Here is a 17,820-nt window from a genome sequence, read left to right on the forward strand (position 1 = left end):
CGGTTTAGTGTGTGGTGTCCCTGCCCATGGCAGGGGGTTGGAACTGCATAATCTTAAGGTCCTTTCCAACCCTAACTATTCTATGATTCTATGATTAAAAAAAGACCGTAATGGCTGCATGGCTGATATATTCTTGTCCTGTGCTTGTCTTGAAGTTGAAGATGGCTGTCATCACCCATCACTGAATTGGGCACTGGGAATGCATTACTGTTTACCTTGAATATTTCATTGAGTAAGGCTTTTAAAGCAGAATTGTGCCGAAAATATTGCTAAGTGTTTTCTCCCTGGAGAAGGTGTTTTGTTTGCCAATAATGACAGTGGCTTAGAAATGAGTCTGCAGTGCTGCCAGCTGGGTAGGACTGAGATGGAGGGAGGTTTGTCCTATGGCATTGGAGCAGGTATTCAGTCCATCCTCAGCTTCACTGTGAGGGGCGGCATGGATTAGCAGGTGTTGGCAGATAAATGCCTTTATGTCCAGTTGGCCTTAGGGTCACTTGTGAAAGCTGCTCCTTTTTTTGAGAGTGTCCTTTTTGACTCACAAAATCTCTTCTGGTCTCCCCTGACCTCACCTGAACATCTTTGCTGCAGAATTGCGGGTCACACTGAAAGTTTCTGGGTTGGTCTTGAGGCTCTTATTGTGGAAATTCCTACAATTTCACTCATGTGAGCCACGCAGAGGTTTTTGCAAAAGATCTTCCATTCAGTTCTTATTCATGCAAGAAAGCTGTGACCAGAGGCTGTGCAGACCCTACAATAACACAAATACCAGCAAAATATCTTCATGGCTGTATTTTTCAAAGATTCCAAATCAAGGCATTTCTATTTCCTCTGTCTTTTCTCTACCAATCAGGGATTTCTTTTCTCTTACAACACATATGTTGTGGTTTTTTTGTGGGAACAGTTTGATCTCCTACATGTGTTAAAGTACAAATAAGATTTGGGCAGGATTTTATTGCTTGGTAACTCTGTGCCCTATGGAAAGCCACTTGGATCCAGCGAAGTGCCAGGCTGGCATCAAGCAAATTGTGTCTTATATCCAGCTGAGAGGCCCAAAACTGGACAGGTGGTAGGGTGGGATGCATGGAGCTGGTTGGAGGTGAGTGGTGCTCTGTTCCTAGAGAATGTAGAGGAATCCCTCTAGTGATTCAGCCAATGAAAAACTGAATTAGGCTCTAATCCACTCCTGAAATACTATGTTGGCTGGAGTGTAGCTCACAAAAAGGAGCTTTTTCAGCGGTGCTTGGGCAGAAAATTTCATCTATGCTGATGTCTGGCTGAGCTTGTCCTGGTTAGATTGGAGGGGCGTTCTTTGTTTTGTGGATGTGCTGTGGCATGGCTAGAGCCACCTTGTTTCTCTTTGGGGACATAAGCCAATGAAGAGTGTGGGCTGTGAGCACTACTGGACTTAGCCTTGGTGGTCACTGGCTTTAAAAAAGCTGAGAAAAGCCAAAAAGACATTGATAAAGACTTCAGTTAGCTGCCTTCTGGTGCCCTGGTGGCGTCTTGATCTTGTTCTCAATCCTTTGTGTGAGAGAAGACCTATTTTAAGTTGATTTACATTGCGAAGCGTTGCTGATGCTGAGGTGAAGGAAACCTTGCACAGCCGTGCGCAAGGCACACCAAAAAACTAAAGGCGTGTGTTCTCGGATTTGAGGTAGGAATTATATACACTTAGAGTCATGAACTCTGGATAATAATTGAAAGGTCAGATTGATGAGAGCAGCCTCTGAGATACGATTTCTATGACAGCTTGATGGATGCCCCACTATCAAGGTGTGCTTTTAATCATAATCTCATTACTTCTTATGGTTCGACTCACCTAAACTCATGGGAGGAATCAGGGGCCACCTCTAAAATGTGAATAGGCTTTTATTTGGAGGAAGAAGAGTTGAGTGTTTGGGAGAACAAAAAGGAAAGAAATGACCCAAAAAAGAGATAAAAGACCCTCCTGACTGAGGATGAGTCAAGAGCAGGAGTGAAAGCAACACCCTCATTGCTCCAGAGCAATGGTCTAAATATCTTTATGCTAGCTGGGACCACTGCAGATGCTCTGAAGCAAAGAAGGGAGACTTGAACCTCTGTTAGCATCATCACGTGTCATGCCCATGAATCTCACTGCATTTCTACCCCTGAGAGTCTGGGCATGGGACCTGTGAAGAGATGACCATTACAGCTCTCCCAGGTATGACAGGAGCTTTGTTTTGGGGAGAGATCCAGTGCTGGCTGTTCATGTGCTCTGGTCTATTCATCCAAAACCCATGCTGAAGCTTCCTGGTGATGGCCAACTGTAAAATGCTTATGTGCTGCTGGAGAGCACCAGCTTGCTACCAGAGGGTCCCTGAGCCTTGGAGAAGGTAAAATCTTTTTCTTCAGGTCATGGTGCACAGCAGCTGAGAAGGTAAAGTTGAGATTTATCCCAACCAGGCACCCGTAGCAGGCACTGAGGGGACAGCACCTCTTCTCTTTGCAATAAATACCAAGAAGCCCTGGAGATCCACCTCATCTGCTGGCCCATCCATTGATGTGGCCATGCAGAAACTTCACCACAGGCTGCATCAATGATGGTGGGCACAGCCCTTCCCCCTTGTCATCAGCACCACGAGAACCCAGGGGAACTGGCTTGCAGTGGCTCCCAAAAAGCATCCTCACAGGCTCCTCTGCGAGAGCTTGGTGCCATGTCTGGAGGGTGATGAGATGGCACCGTGCATACTGTCAGCAGTTCATCCTTGCCTCTCTCGAACCTCCTGGAAGAGTTAGTATGGAAATTTCAACCTATTTTTAAGGGTTATTTTCACTCAAGTGAAATCTATCAAAGAAGGAGGGTTATTTTTACAGCGCGCAGCAACTGCTGGTTGCCATGGCAGCGGGCCGGGCGAAATGCAATAAAGCATCCCTCTGTTATCGTAAACACAAAGGGAACCACGGGTACTGAAAAGAAAGGCAATTGTCATGGAGGGAGGAAGGCAACACTGTGGCACGCTCACCAGGACCTGGCACTCAGGGAGCTATGTCCAGGGAGATTTTATGGGGTCTTTTTGTACTCATACCCATGCGGGGTCCAGCGGGCCAAGAGGAGTGAGCCCCTCTGAGTTCTCCACTGTGAGTGTTGAGGGCACTGGTATGTCAGCCTGAGATGAACTTTTCCCCTCTTCATTTGAAAAAACTTTGAAGAAGTTTAGAAAATGCATCACCTAAAGAGGAGGCGTAGGGGAACTTCTGTTGACTTTTTATATCTGACTTCCAAGACAAGGACCAGTTAGCTGTGAAGGCCTCTTCTTTTAAACATTTGCAGACTGTGGAAGAGATTTTGGAGGTGATGAGAGGGTTCATCCTCTCCATCTCTTCCAGCTGTGTTCTGTCTCTGTGTAAATTTAGGTGCCCCGTTTAGCTGCAGCAGCTGAACATGTGTATAACTGAAGTACACCCGATGCTGATGGGCTCAGGAAAGCCTTGGTAAACACGGGTGCGAGCCGCTCCTGGAGAAGTGGAGGACACCAGTTGGGATCTCTCTCATGAGCTGTGGCCATCCCTGTGCATGAGCCCTTGAGTGTCCCACCAGCACCAGGGGACACAGCTAGAAAACACACTAATCCCTCGAGGTGCATGTTTTGTCTCTGACACCTGTGCTGCTGTGTCTTTAGCACTGCTGTTGTGGCTATATGGAAGCTGCATGGCTGCCCTTCGTTGCTCTTCCATGCCAAGATGCAGATTGTCCTAATGTGGCACATCTTGGCTGCACGAGGGCTGACACGATCAACACAACTGCCACCATGTGCTTGAAGATCTCCCAAAGTACTATGTGGGGGCTTTCATTTTGAATTCCCGCTGAGACAACTGCTGGTAATGTGGAGGGAGAGCAAATGGGCACAGGATTGGCCTTCCTCACCACATAGAAACCTATTCAAGAACCTGAGGGTATTTCTGGGGCCATCCCAGGCACCCAGAATGCTTTTGTTTAAAAGCATTTTGAACTGGGTACTAAACCCAGACCATCCAAAATGCTTTGCCATTTGGCTCGCCCTAGAGATGACACTGAGGTCTTGGGTTTGTCACTTAGCTCTGTTATTGGAAAAAGCCAGTGATTTTTAATTTCAAAACGTGGGGCAAAAACCTGGCAGGCATGAGCTTGGTTGGTTAGAGCAAGTGCCACTGCAGACCAGTCTTCCTTCTTTCCATGTGGAAACTGAACTATCCCTAGCTGACCCTTGCAGAACAAGCTCTCTGAATGCACCATCTCCTAGTGCAGCCTAAGGACAGTCCCACCCCAATAAACATAAATCCTACAGAACACACAGGGAGTTGAGTGTACCATCACCACTGAATGCCAGGGGCTACGTGGGTGTGAAAAATGTGAGTTTCTTCACTAACCAAAAGTCCGTCTCTCATGCCTTATGTTAATCCAAGATCATGCTGTAGGCCAGTGCTTTTGGAGACATGGGGCTTGCTTTTTTAGGAACTCAAAAACAGGAGAAAGGAACAAAGGCAAGACTTGCCATGCAACAGCATGTGTATAAATAGATCCCTGGGAGGGTGAGACCAGCAGGAGGGAAGAGATCAAGATGATTTCTCTTTCCAGAGGAACAGCCTTGATCCTGCTTGCTTTTGTGGCTGAACCCTGTACTATCAAGTCACTGTTCTTTGTGCACAGGGCTCACTTATCTAAACAAAGATTGTGTAAAAAAACCCCTTGCTATTTGCCAGGGGAAGGGGGTTTGCTTCATTTTGAAAGGTTAATGTTTTTTTTATTGAATAGTAAGGAAAAAAATTATGATAATGTGCAGGTGGGGATGTATCTCAACTAAAAGGGTTTCTAATGATTGGGTTTTATATTGAATTATTAGAAAGTCAATAAACCAGAGCATGTGGCTATCTGGGAGTCCCTCTGAGGAAGAGCTCAAACTAGCTCTTTGGGTTTCCAGCAGTCTGATGGTATGTCGCCAAACTCTTGCCTGGGGACCATTTTCACCAAGGTCTCCCCTAAAGCAAAGTCAAGGAGCACTTTCGCAGAGGCCTTAGGTCCCGCTGACAGCACGCTGCAATATACTGGCAGAGTGCTAGATGATCTCTTCGAGATTAAACTTAATTCACAACTCTTTAACCTAAGGTTCCCGTTCATAAGTGTTTCATTATTAAGGGGTGAGTGCGTGGCAGCTTCATTCTTTAATAGCGTATATAGCATGTTACACTTTACAATGCATTAGCAATAAATGCTTAATGGAAGAGGCTATATCAAGCTGTTAGATAGAAAGCCTATTATAAAACGTGGGCTCCTGCTAAAATGACGTGTACGTCTGTTTAACACCTGATGTTAACTCAGAAAGTGTGTTAGAAAGCACTGCTCTTTGGCATAGAGAAAATAAGGAGCACTTTATGTATTAACGTGTCACCAAAATTTCCTCGCTTGTTTAAACCAATCTTGAGAAAATGTTGTGTAAAAGGCAGCTGGCTGAGATGGGAAGTCTAGAGGGATCTGTCGGAAGTAGGGACTGGGGGTATCTGTGGGTGGGAGGTGATGAGCCACAAGGGTGGATCAGGCCTGCCCAGCGCAGCATGGAGGTAAGTCACTTTTAAAGCCAGGTTTAGATTCATTGAAGTGTTAGGAAAGGATACCTGAAGGTCTCCAGCAGAAACTCTTCTTGGAAGTGGGTCTGTCCCCAGTGCTACATCAGGTTGGCCATGGCTTGGTCCACCTGAACATTGAAGCCCTCTGAGGATGCAGAGTCGGCAGCCACTCAAGGCAGCCTGTTCCAGTGCTGCCCCAGCCTGCTGGTGCAAATCTCACGCTCCAAACCCCTCAGCCCCCTGGGAAGAAGTTGCCTTAATCAAGCCACTCTGGAGGATGAGACCTCAAGCTGTTATATCATTTTTAGCACAAACCCAAGCTGTCATTGGTGGGGTCGGAATGTGTCTGACCCAGCTGAGATGTGCCCAACAGCCCAATCCACCAGTGAAGTTCATCTTTTCCTATTTGCAAGGTCCAGCCATGAATCCAACTCCACTGCAGCTTTGAGCCAGCAGTGCTGACGGGAGAGAATGCTTTGAGGTACATAAACCTGCTCATGACCTCTAAGTCCAGGCAATGCATGGTGCACCCTGTAAAATCTGTGATGACTTGGGGACCAGCATAACTGAATTTGGCTTCTTGGACTTCCAAAACAGGCCTGCTATTCTCCACTGTGACTCTTCAGTCCTGACCCCTCTGTCTTATTCCAGTGCTTCAGCAGTTAAATGGAAAATGGTGTCTGAGAAGATTAGAATTAAGTTATTAAAGCATCTGGACACTTTTAAGAGGATTGCTGAGCATCGTAGTACTCAAGATTGACTTGAGAATTTGGGGGTGGATTTGCAGCTGGAAGAAATTCCTCATGTACTGTATACCTGCCCCTTGTGTATATGTTAGCATACTTGGCACAGATGTCTCTTTGTTTCCGTACAGGAAACTAATTGCCTTTCTTGTTTCAGTCTGAAGTTTTCCTCTGTCATTCTGTAAATAATGAGAGGCATTTCTCAAAGTTTGCCAGGCGCCTTTGTCTCTTCTGACAGCACTTCAGCTGCTTGCCCTGCACTAGAAGAGCATCCCCCTTGCTGGAAACCTGGTGTCGTCTCAGCAGGGTCTGCGCTGGGCCAAAGGTTTGTCAGCTGGGAGATGTCCTGCAGGGAAGTGAAAGTGGGGAGATGGAGGTTTTATGTGAGAGCAACAAGCTTTTCCTTTGAGCTCGCTCGAAATTCCAGCTTTTTGTGTGAATTCCAGCAATGGAAATTAAAGTCCTTTATTTATCCTCAGCACAGCAGGGGCTTAGGCAGCAGCACCAGCTGACACCTCCTGTGACCCATGGGGATGCAACTCACAGGGGTGCAGCTCTTGTCTGGTGGGGGAATATTCTTAGCTCCTGAATGCTTCTGACCCTCTGTTTCTTTTCATGTACCTTTTAGAGGCTGAATTTTTGGTAGGCAGTCTTTCCTTGGCTCTAAAGTATATCTCCTAAGGCTTAAAGAAGAACAGAAGTTCATGACTTGTGACAGAATTGGAAACAATATGATGTTGTAATGGAAATCCGGCTCTCTTCTGGTACCAAGTGATGGTTTGCTATAGACCGGTGGGAGAACAGAAATCCTCAGAGCTTTCCCAGGAAGGAAGCTGGAGCAGACACAGAATAAGAGTTGATGAGAGAGCCTAGATCTAGCCTAAAATTGCGCCCACTGCTCCAATTTGATGTGAAAGAGGAATTCAGGTCATCAATGAGACAGCAGATGTGAATGCTAGGTGCAGAAGGGTTTGCTGCTGTAAACTAGCCAGAGTTTACAGGTGCTCGAGCAGTGGAAGAGGAGGTTCGTCCTGTGGGAAAAAGGAGGATCAGTTCCAGTCACAGGTCAGTGACTTCCCAGATCCACTCAGAGCAGGAAGAAAGAGCACTCCCTGGATCTCATGGCATATGTGAAGAGTGAGCCTCATGAGTAGAGGTGATACAGCTGGGACACAGGGTGGTCAGCAGCACGGTGGTGGGCTGGGTTTGGAAGTGGGGAGCAGCAAGGGCCCTTCACTGCTGCTGGCCTCGTGCTGTCATCTGTCCTTCACCTTTCTTGTTATACTGGCTGCTATGCAGCAGCAGCTGGGGGCTGCTAAGTAGCCTTGTCCAAGCCACTGGCATCTTGATGCTATTCTTGCTTTCTTATGTTGTTGTTACCACCACAACTCTGTTTTATGGTGTATAATTTGGGCTATGGAATAAATGAGATGTTTTCAGTCAACAAAGGAGCACTAAGGAGGGCTTGTGGCGAGAGAAATGTTTGACTTTAGCTGGTGGAAAACCACCTGGGAGGAAGACATCTGGGTGGCCAGGAGATGCTGTTTTACATGTCTAAGCCAGGCTTTCAGTGCCTTCCCTGGTGCATTGGGCTGTCACTGCTTCCAGGATGGCTCCCTGTGCCTAGCCTAGAGCACAGCTGCAGAGATGGGAGTAGCTGGGGGGGAGATGCTGAGCTGTGCCTCAGTTTCCCCTCCCAGTGTGCAGGAGAGGGAGCCTCTGGGCCAGCTGAAGGAAAGCAAGGAGTTGGTGTTGGGATGTCTTGCTGGCACATAGGTGTATGCTGTATGCTTTGGCCAGCCACCATTCCCACTGGGGTGGCTATTTATTGGGAACAAAGCTGGCAGGGAGGTATGAGCATCCTAAGCTGGCTCAAACCATCAGGTCTCTGTCAAGGATTTGGCCTGGACTTTTATTACCTGTCCTTCTTGTCACTTTTGTGTGAGAGGAAGCAGGGACATAGAGGGTAACTGGTTACTTTGGGGCTGTCACGTCTGCTGCAGGGGGGAAGTGCAGCTTGCGACAAGTGCTGTCATTAGCACTGGCCTCCGAAGCTGCTGCCAGTCGGGACTTACTGCCTACCTCCCTGAGACCAGCCGTGCCGTCTGCTCCCTGCGTGGCAGCCCCTCATCCGGAGCATGGCTGGGGCATGAATCCTGCCTGGTACTCAGCACCATCCAGGATATATCGCTAGCGAGGAGCTGCTCTCATCTCCTTCCTTGCATGGGGAGGGGGAAAATGCTTTGGCACCGCTAATTGCAGAGGGTTAGTACTTTCGGCACCACTTGCTGCAGGCTGCCAATCACCCCACGCTCCCCTGCTCCTGCTGCAGTGCCGGGCATCGCGTCAGCTGTGTCACGGTTTGCTCTGACATCGACCTGATGCCTGGACCACTCTGTGGCAGTGACGAGTGATAATTGGGTCCCCCCTTCACTGCATGTCCTGCCAAGGCCGTGGCAGAAGCAGCGAGTGACTTTGCAGCCATCCAAGGAAGCGCTCCAGCACTAAGATGTTTCAGATGGAGACAGACCTGCCAGGTGTTGATTTCTGCTTGCAGTGGGCACGCTCGGCAATCACAGACACCGGTTCTCAGCAGGGGTAAAATGGTAAACTGGCAGCGCCCTGCCAGCTTGCACTAGCCACAGTCAGGGGGCAGGAGCTGCGGGGCAGCTCGGAGGGTGTTTTCAGAAGCATCAGGCTGCAGACGTTGTTTCAAAGGGGTCTGACACACACTGTTAGAGACGCTTAAATGCACTTGTAAAGCTGCCTGCTGTAGGTGTGGCTGACACCTCGCCGATGTGGCTGCAAATGCTGCTGCCAGACGGTGCCCCGGCAGCAGGACTGGGCCTGATGCTGCTGCTTTGTATGTGCCGATGGGCCCCCTGAATCTCTGCTGGAATAGCATGACCAAACTTCTGCTGGCAGCCTGTGATTCCTACAGGGTCTGGTCTAGTCTTGCTTTTACTTGGGAAGGGGCATCTGCATGCCAGCAAAGTGTGTCTAGAGGAAGAAGGGAGTTGCTGCAGAGGGTCTGTTTGATGGCAACAGGAGCAACACTGTTCACACATCACCACTGCAGTTCTCTCCTCATCATTTCCCCTGTAAATCTTGCTTCTCTGATTTTCTCCAACTTTGTAATTTTCAAGGATCCTTTGTGTATTTTCCCCAGCTCCTCTCACCTTCTCATCTCTTTGGCTGTGTGTGGGGGCCATGTACCTCAGTAGTGATTACGGTAGTGATGAAAGCCCTTTTTGGTGTTGGGGCTGACCAGCGAGGTGGGGAATGTTGTCTTTTCCATCGCTGGCATGCTAATCTGCTGCTAGCTGCACCCCCTTCTCATCTTCCCACCTCCTGGGAGACAGCATATGATGCCTTCCTTGCATTCATGAGGGCTGTTGCTGCTGCTGGATCCAGATCAGCTGGTTGCATGGCATAAAGAGCAATGCATCCCCCTGACAGCACATCTGTAATTACTGGGAGACATTTTTTCCTATAGCTGCACATTCCTACTGCATTTTCAGCAATAACAGCTTCATCTTGGGTATTTTACCCAATGTCTTACAATCAGGGATTTAGGCAGCTCTTTTTGGCTTTGGACCTGGTCATCAAGAGAAAGCATCAAGCAAGTTTCTTTCTTTATCTGCTCACGGTTTTTGCTATGCTGTCACCATTCTCTGTGGCAAGTGCTGTGGGCTGATACTTGGTTAGTACTGGGGTGAATGATGGATGTCAGTGGTTTGGGATCACTGTGAAGTCTTATGTGGTTTCTCCTCGGCCGAGGTGCCTTCCCCAGTGGTTCCCCCACTGGTGGAACCTTCCCTCCTATGAGGCCTCCTGGCATCTGGAGCACAGTTTTTGACAATGTCCCCCTTTCGCAAGGCAACCTCTGGGACCAAAGTCTGGCAAATAGCCCATTTAAAAGTGCAAACCTTGGAGCTCTCAGCATCCTGGGAGGCTACTAAAACCCTGCTGATGCATCTGCTCTGCTGAAAAACTTGGCTTTGACCATCATAGCTTAGGTCCCACTCTCTGAGCAAGTGGAAGTGCTGCTGGGCTGCCTCTCCTTAGGGCTGAGGCTGCCGGTGCTCAGCTCCCTGCCTTGTGCATGTCTCTGCAAGCACAGCATTGCCCTGCTGTTTTCTGCCACGTACATTTTAACCTTTTAAAGCACAATTACAAGACCTGACTGCATCGCCTGTTCTTTCAACTTCCCCAGGATCCTTCCTCTTGTGTGCCCTGAACTGGCCTCTGGAATTGCATGTGAATGGTCACCCCAGGAAGAGAAATAGGGACCAAGAGAGCAAGCAGCTGGATGCAAAGGAGTGTAACTGAGGAGCCTGTTTTCATCATAGCTGTGGTGGTAACAGCCAGGCCACCCTGAACAGGAGGGTTTTACTAAAGAAAGATGATTTCTGCATAGCTCAAGCTCCAGCTAGGTCTCCCCATTTACAAGAAATCATGGCCAGGACCTCTAAACCAAAACTGAGATATTACAAATAGTTATATCATATGGGAAAGCTGACAGCCCTGTGACTTTCAGAGGTCAGGAGGGACCCATCTTACTCTTGACTTCCATAACTATGGTGCCAAAAGCATCGTGCAATAGCCTGAAGTCCAGCATTGCCCTTTTCTTGCCCTGGCTGCTCCAGTGCATAAAGTAAGTAAGGTCTGCAGGCAGCTGCCTGCCCACAGCTCACGTGTTGGCTGTAGCCATGCTAAGGACAGGTTAGAAAGACTGTCACGAGCTTAACAGAGCACCAGGAGGCATTTCTCCAACCTCTCTGGAATTCATTCACCTACCCGCAAGCCTCTCACTCCCCCTCTCAAGAGAAAGGAAATTGCTTCAAATTCGGGAAATTAACTAGAATAGTAAGTAAATAGAGCACCTGAGTCATCCCACTGTGTATTTTTAAAAAGGTGCTTGCTGCTGGGATCCCAAAGTTCCTGTTAATATCAAGGGAGACAGTTTCTTCCTCAGTCTCGTAGGCCAGGGACATTGTCTTGCAGGAGCCCCCCACCAAACTGTTTCCTTGAAGACGTCCTTTCTACCTCATTATAGCTACTTTGTGTTTGTGTTTTCCAAGTTTTTGATCACATTAATGATTACAGTGAAACAGGATTTTTATTGGCAGCACAAATCACTTTTTCAAGATGACACAGCACTTACAGTCTTATTACTGTCATTAACAAAATTATTATTATGACTTTGCCATGCTCCCCCTTTCTAAAGAAAGCAATTCAAATCCATATATTCTGACTTAAAAATATCCCATCCTCATTCTCCTCTCTAACCAAAAAAGAGGTCACACCAGCCCTTCTGGGTAATAGAAGAACACCTTTCTATGGACTGACTTACACTATGGTTTAGGTTATCAGGTGCACTTCTCAGGCCTGTGTTTTGCTAATTGTACATCTGCCGAATTCAGCTGTGTCTGAGCTCAGCAGTGGTCTTCAGTCTTCTGCAGCCTGTCCCTGCTTTGCTGGCTGGGTACAGAGCCAGGGTCTGCAGCTGCGGGGAGCAGCAAACGTTGCTCTGTGGAAAGGTGACACTACCAGATGTCGGCCAGGTGTCACCAGATGTGACTTGCCCAAAGGACCTGAAGGTGATCCAGGGAATTGATCCCAACATCTCATTTAAGATGAGATGCCTCTCTCCTTTCACCCAAGCTTCAGGACACTACCTGTCCCATCCATCTAGTGAACTGGATTTTTGGCTACCCTGAAATTATCTGCCAGAGTAAAACAGGGAGCTGACGGAGTGTTTGTCACAGTTGGGGTTGTCCTCATCAGGCTGAAGGTAGCTGGATGATAGGATACACAGGAGAGGACATGTTGTTCGTTGTCTTGGCCGTTATGGTTTTACAAATGACTATTCCAAGCTTAGTTCCAAAATGGTGTCGTGGCTTTTGGTGCTGTCATCAATTGCCATCAACACTGCATTTAGCTGACATAATTACTTATTGTTACAATCAGTGCCCATTAGGTTAAAGCTAAATTACAGTCTCAGTCCTTGGGAACTGCCTATTACATCCATATGAATACGCAAAGTTCATCACTCATGATTAACGTTGCTACAGTGAATACAAAAGGAATTAGTGAGGACCTGTCACTTATTGTAAAGTGCTGCCAGATTATGGTATCAGAAATGATGTGTCAACTGTTAAAACTTAATAATCCATGCTGGAGTGCTGTATCTGATTATAACACTGATCAAAGGAGAGGCCTGATTGGCACTTGGAAACAGAGGCTGGGTGGTTATGAGACCGATAACCTACATGGGTCAGGAGTTGCTGACCAGACGCCGGAGCCGCAGCTCAGCATGCTGACCCCCTAGCTCCAGGAGCTGTGAGGGGCTGGGGATACTCCTGGGGGCATGTGCCCGGGTGCTGGTGTGGGTGGGAAAGGATTGATGGGCTTGTGGTCCATGGGCACATGTCTGAGCTGGGAAGGTGGGTGAGGCTCTCAGCTGGGCACCTCTTTATTCTGGCAGGAGAGAGTGTAGGGGTCCCATGCTGGGATTTGGTCCCCTCCACTGGCTTATGGTGCAAATCACTCTGCCGTGGCCAGGACTGCCATTTCCAGACAGTGGTGGTGGGAGCACATTTGTGGTGCTGGGACCTGAGTGGAGTGTGGGAGCACATTTCCCCCACTGTGGGCTGGGAGGACCCAAGGGGTCTCCTCATTCAGATGGGTTTCGCTGGGTACCTTCCCATGGGGTAAAAGCAGCGTGCAATCATGTATGTGTTAGTGAATGTATACATAGGTAAGTATGTATGTGCATGTGTGGGTGAATTTAGAAGAAGTCCTAAGATTTTGTTTTGTCATTGTTCAAGGGGACTGTCTGATTTTCCTAATTTGAAAAAACTTTTTGTTTTGAAATTGTTTTGTTGGTGGTTTTTTATTTTTCTTGACAACTCTCAAGACCGAAGAAAATGTTTTACATAACCTCAAATGCTGTAATGCTGAGTGGTTTTTTATCTCTTTTGCTTTTTCTTTCTTTTTCTAAAAAGCAACCTACAAATGAACATAAAGATCTGATGTTCAACTCTGGTAACAAAGTCCTCCTGGGAATAACGAGCTGAACCATACAGGCTTGACAGAGGTTGGGTAGCTGTAGATCTTCATCTAGCCCCTGCTAACCCGACAAAGCAGGCCCTGGCTGAGCCAAGGGACAGTGTAGTCCCTCCAAACACATGGTGTTGTGCTCCTCATCCAGCAGTGCGCCTGGAGCCAGGATGTGGAGAGGTCCTCCTCTATGGCTGGGGTTTTGTGTAGGACCATTGAGGGATTGTGAGCCACACACCAAAATCCCTGCATAGGCTCTTCCTCACAGCCCTGAGTTTTTGTTTGTGACTACTGGTTGCAGATATTACTGCTGGTCACGACCTGATTTGCAGCTGAAAGCTGGCTACTTCAAACTAGCACATTTACTCTTCTATCCCTTAACCAGCTTAGGTTTCCTGACAGCATTTTGCATCTCCTCCAAAGAGTATTTAAAACTCTTACAGGTCTTTGATGAAGGGCTCATGGACATTTTGTGTGACTTCTGGCAAGCACTGTGCTTTCTACTGTTGCTGTCATGATCAGAGTTTTCCAGCATATGACAGAGGCGCACTTGTCCTTTTGATCTGGGGTCATCCTTGGTACTAGACAGCCCTCGCTGTCTGAGCAGCCAGCAGTAAGGGTTGTATATCTCTTTTGCCTTCAGCCAGCTCAGTTGGTGTGTGCGAGCTGAAGGTTGCCCTTGTGCCTCCAGGTGGTTTAACCACTTTTGGCTCCTTGGAAAGGTTCATGGAATCATAGAATGGTTTGGGTTGGAAAGGGCCTTAAAATCACCTAGTTCCAACCCCCTGCCATGGGCAGGGACACCTCACCCTCGACCATGTCACCCAAGGCTCTGTCCAACCTGGCCTTGAACGCTGCCAGGGATGGAGCATTTACCACCTCTTCGGGCAGCCTGTTGCAGTGCCTCACCACCCTCACAGTAAAGAACTTCTTCCTTATATCTAACCTGAACTTCTCCTCTTTAAGTTTGAACCCATTACTCTTTGTCCTATCACTACAGTTCCTAGTGAAGAGCCCCTCTCCATCATCCTCGTAGGCCACCTTCAGATACTGGAAGGCTGCTGTGAGGTCTCCACACAGCCTTCTCTTCTTCGGGCTGAACAGCCCCAACTTTCTCAGCTTGTCTTCATATGGGAGGTGCTCCAGCCCCTGATCATTGTTGTGGCCCTCCTCTGGACTTGCTCCAACAGCTCCATGTCCTTCTTACATTCTTGTCTATTCCCTTCAGCAGACATCTGCTGAAATGGGACGCAACTTAACCACCAGGTCTCACTGGTACTTCTGAGTGGAAACAAACAGCAGGTCTGGGGAAATTCCATGGAAGGTTACGTGATTTTGTAGTGGCAACATTGTAACCTATCACGAGCCACTGCAAATCCCAGAGTTTCTCTTGATTTTCGGACCTGTTGCTCACGTCTGTCCTTCTAGGACCTGAAAACGCTCAGCAGCAACAATACCAAAGCAGAGGAAAAAAAGCCGCTTTCTGGAGATCACCAGCTTGGAGAGAACAGAGGAAGATCCACTTGCCAGTGGTTTCAATGTCCTTGCTTAAGACCTCTCTGCCAGGGTACCTGGCTGAAGGTAAGTCAGGCTGCTGGGGAGCTGTGCTAGTGATTTCCATAGCTGTCCACACAGTGGGCTGCGAAACTTTCTGGAGCTAGGTTGCTCCAGCCAGATTTCTCTACCCAGGACCTGTGTGTCCACCATAAAGCCACGTGGGTTCACAAATGGGCAGCGGTGAAAGGCCATGGTAGGTATGTTGGTGCTGCTGCCAGAGCGTCTGCTGTGCTTGTGGATGCTCCAGGCTACGTGTCCAGGCTGCTGTGATAGTGCTCACCACTCGCAGCTTATCCCGAGATCTCATCTCAGCTTTCCTGGAGGGTTTTTGGGCTATGACTTCTTATGCATTTGCCACTGACAACACAAAGAAAAGCTGTTGGTGTATTCGAAGGCATGTTTGTATCATGTCTCCCCTTCATGCCATGTTTCCCAGACCTCCAGACATACTCCCTTCACTCCTCCAGCTTGCTCCAGTTGTGCTTCATCTTGTTTGAGGAGCAGTGGCCTTTTTGCACCAGTTCAAATCTCCTTTGCTTGTGGCCTAGTGGGATCCTTGGCTGCTCCTCTTCTTCTCATTGCTTTCCAGCTGGCCCTCCTGCTGTTGGACAGCCGAGGGAAGAAATTGCACCCCACCTCTCTTGAAGAGCATCCTAGCTTTTGGTGACCATGTCTTCTCCTGTTTCCACTTTTGCCTTGCACTAAGTACACCTATGCTGGTATATGTGTGTGGCATCATACAGGGATTGTCCTCTCCAGTATATTAAAGGCCTGATAGCAGTACCAAGGGTCTAAGAAATAGTCTGCAAAACAGAAAGGTTCAGGCAAGCTTTATGTACTTCTTCCACACTGAGACCTTTCTCTTGCACTGACTCTTATGTTTGGGGGTTTTTTTTCTTCTTTGGTTGCCTGTGATGGCAAGAGCTGCTTTTTTTTTTTCTTTCTTTCTTTTCTACTGCAGCTTCAGCAAAGCAACATAACCAAAAACACTTGTTTGGGCTAAACTGAAAATTAAAACATCTTTAGTGTGAACCTGCAAACAAGACTTTCCAAGTCCCACTCTGTTCTGGTTCAACTGATATGTTTGATCTCTGAAAAAAAAAATCAAACATTTACTTATCCTAGGCAAATAAAACTTCCTTTAGAGGACCTGAAATGCAATCTGTCATTTCCATTTCAAATAATTTTAAATGTCTGTATAATTTTAACCATAAAATGGAAAGTGTAACTGCCCAGTCACTGCAAATGGAAATGTTTCTTTTCAAAGCATTCAAATGAAATCTTTCATTTATTTTCTTGAAGGTTTCCTGTTGGCTGGTTTGGAAGTTGGCAATTCATTGAGATAAAGTTGTTCAAAGTTGGCTGTTGCTGAATTTGCATTTTTTTTCCCCAGAGGAGAGAGATTTAGAGAGGAAAACATTGCTCTCTATGTACGTGCTGCATCATTGGGAGCTCCACCTCCCCCCCCCCCCCGTGTTCACCCCCATCATTTGGAGAAGCGCAGGTCTGCCCTTCCTCACCTCTTTCTCCCCAGCAAAGTCCTCGGATGGCGATTCCCCTTGTTCCTGCTCTGGACATGGGATTACAGCTCTGACTCCTCTTCCCAGTGCATCATCAACATGTTGTTTCCAGGGTCATAAATTTGCACTGTGATGAGACACAACCAGATGTTAGGATACGTGAAGCGACTGGCGAAGCAGCCTGCCTGGCGCAGCCCCCACCTCCGGAGTCAGCCGCCCGCTAATGAGAAGCAGGTCTCTCGCCTTGAGCTGGGCCAGGACAGACGGAGAGCATCCCCAGGAGCAACTACAGAGCTGCCATCTTGACCCCCTTCCTGCTCTTGGTGCCCGGAGAGCATCTCCAGGGCTGGATTTGGGCACTTTGGTGGCTATTGACTTCTGGCAGCCATCTGGAAAGATAGTTTGGGCCGGTACAGGGGGGGAACACACAAGGCCATGGTCCTCCTTGCTAGCAAGGAAGCTGGTTATAATGCTGTATGATGCTTTATCATGTAAAAATACTTCTGAGATGTATGTTTTGGATCATTTGTGTGGCTGAACAGGCTGGTTTGTAATGGCAAGACCCATGGGGAGGTGAGGTCTTAGCTCAGGATGCTGAACTGGTACCCTTTCCCAGAAGCAAGTGTTGACTTGGGATGCCTGTTTCTAGGTGGTTCCAGCCTACATGTCCCCATAGCTCTCAGGTGCCCAAGTCCCCTGGGTGGGCAGGTTGCTGGGGCTGGGGAAGGTCTCACTGAAAAGCAGGCAAAGGGTTACTTGCAGGGAATGTGTCCCTCATGCACTGTGAGGGTCTTCAGGACAGCTGCAGCTTTTGGCCAATGTCCTCTGCACACACTATCATTGCAACCCATGTCCTCATATCCCTTGGTGCATGCAAACTGGGTGATGTTTTGGGGTACGCACTAAGCATCAGGGGGATCCACATCCTGATTACAGTTCCTGGATACAACCATCCTGCGTGTGCTTTTTCAATGTGATCTCCTTCTTCTGCTGCTGTTAGTCCCTGCTGCCCCAGGTGCAAGACTGAGTCTTGTATGGGGTTGGCATGGCTCTGTCCACTCCTTCACAGCATTAGCTCACTGCATCGCAGGGTGAGTCTAACCTCAAAGATGATCCACTTTGGTGATCTAGCCTTACAGTTACTTTTCTTTTCCTTCACTCTTTCCCAGCACATGTGGGCGCTGGTGGTACTTCCTCATACATGTTCTCCCACTGCACTGACATGGGCAGGTCTCCTCTCTCCTTTTAGCATCCAGGTAAGCACAGAGGGGAGAGCTCTATTTGAAGCAGTAGGAGCATGTTGTTACTGGACCTGACATGTTGGCCAGGGTATCTTCAGGGGATGCTTGTCAGCTGGAGGTTCAGAAACAGCC

The 17,820-nt window shown here is 48.0% G+C and overlaps 1 long non-coding RNA gene across 1 annotated transcript in view; it reads left to right on the forward strand.

The window, feature by feature from the left end:
• Positions 1 to 16,873, forward strand: part of LOC115611887 — a 110,333-nt gene extending 93,460 nt beyond the window's left edge. Inside the window, exons 3-4 of the long non-coding RNA XR_003992744.1 lie at positions 14,799 to 14,951; positions 16,560 to 16,873. This is a non-coding gene — a long non-coding RNA (uncharacterized LOC115611887). The remainder of the gene's footprint in view (positions 1 to 14,798; positions 14,952 to 16,559) is intronic.
• The last annotated feature ends 947 nt before the right edge of the window (positions 16,874 to 17,820 follow it).

Source organism: Strigops habroptila, chromosome 8 (genome assembly GCF_004027225.2).
Source record: "Strigops habroptila isolate Jane chromosome 8, bStrHab1.2.pri, whole genome shotgun sequence".
In the NCBI taxonomy this organism is placed as follows: domain Eukaryota; kingdom Metazoa; phylum Chordata; class Aves; order Psittaciformes; family Psittacidae; genus Strigops; species Strigops habroptila.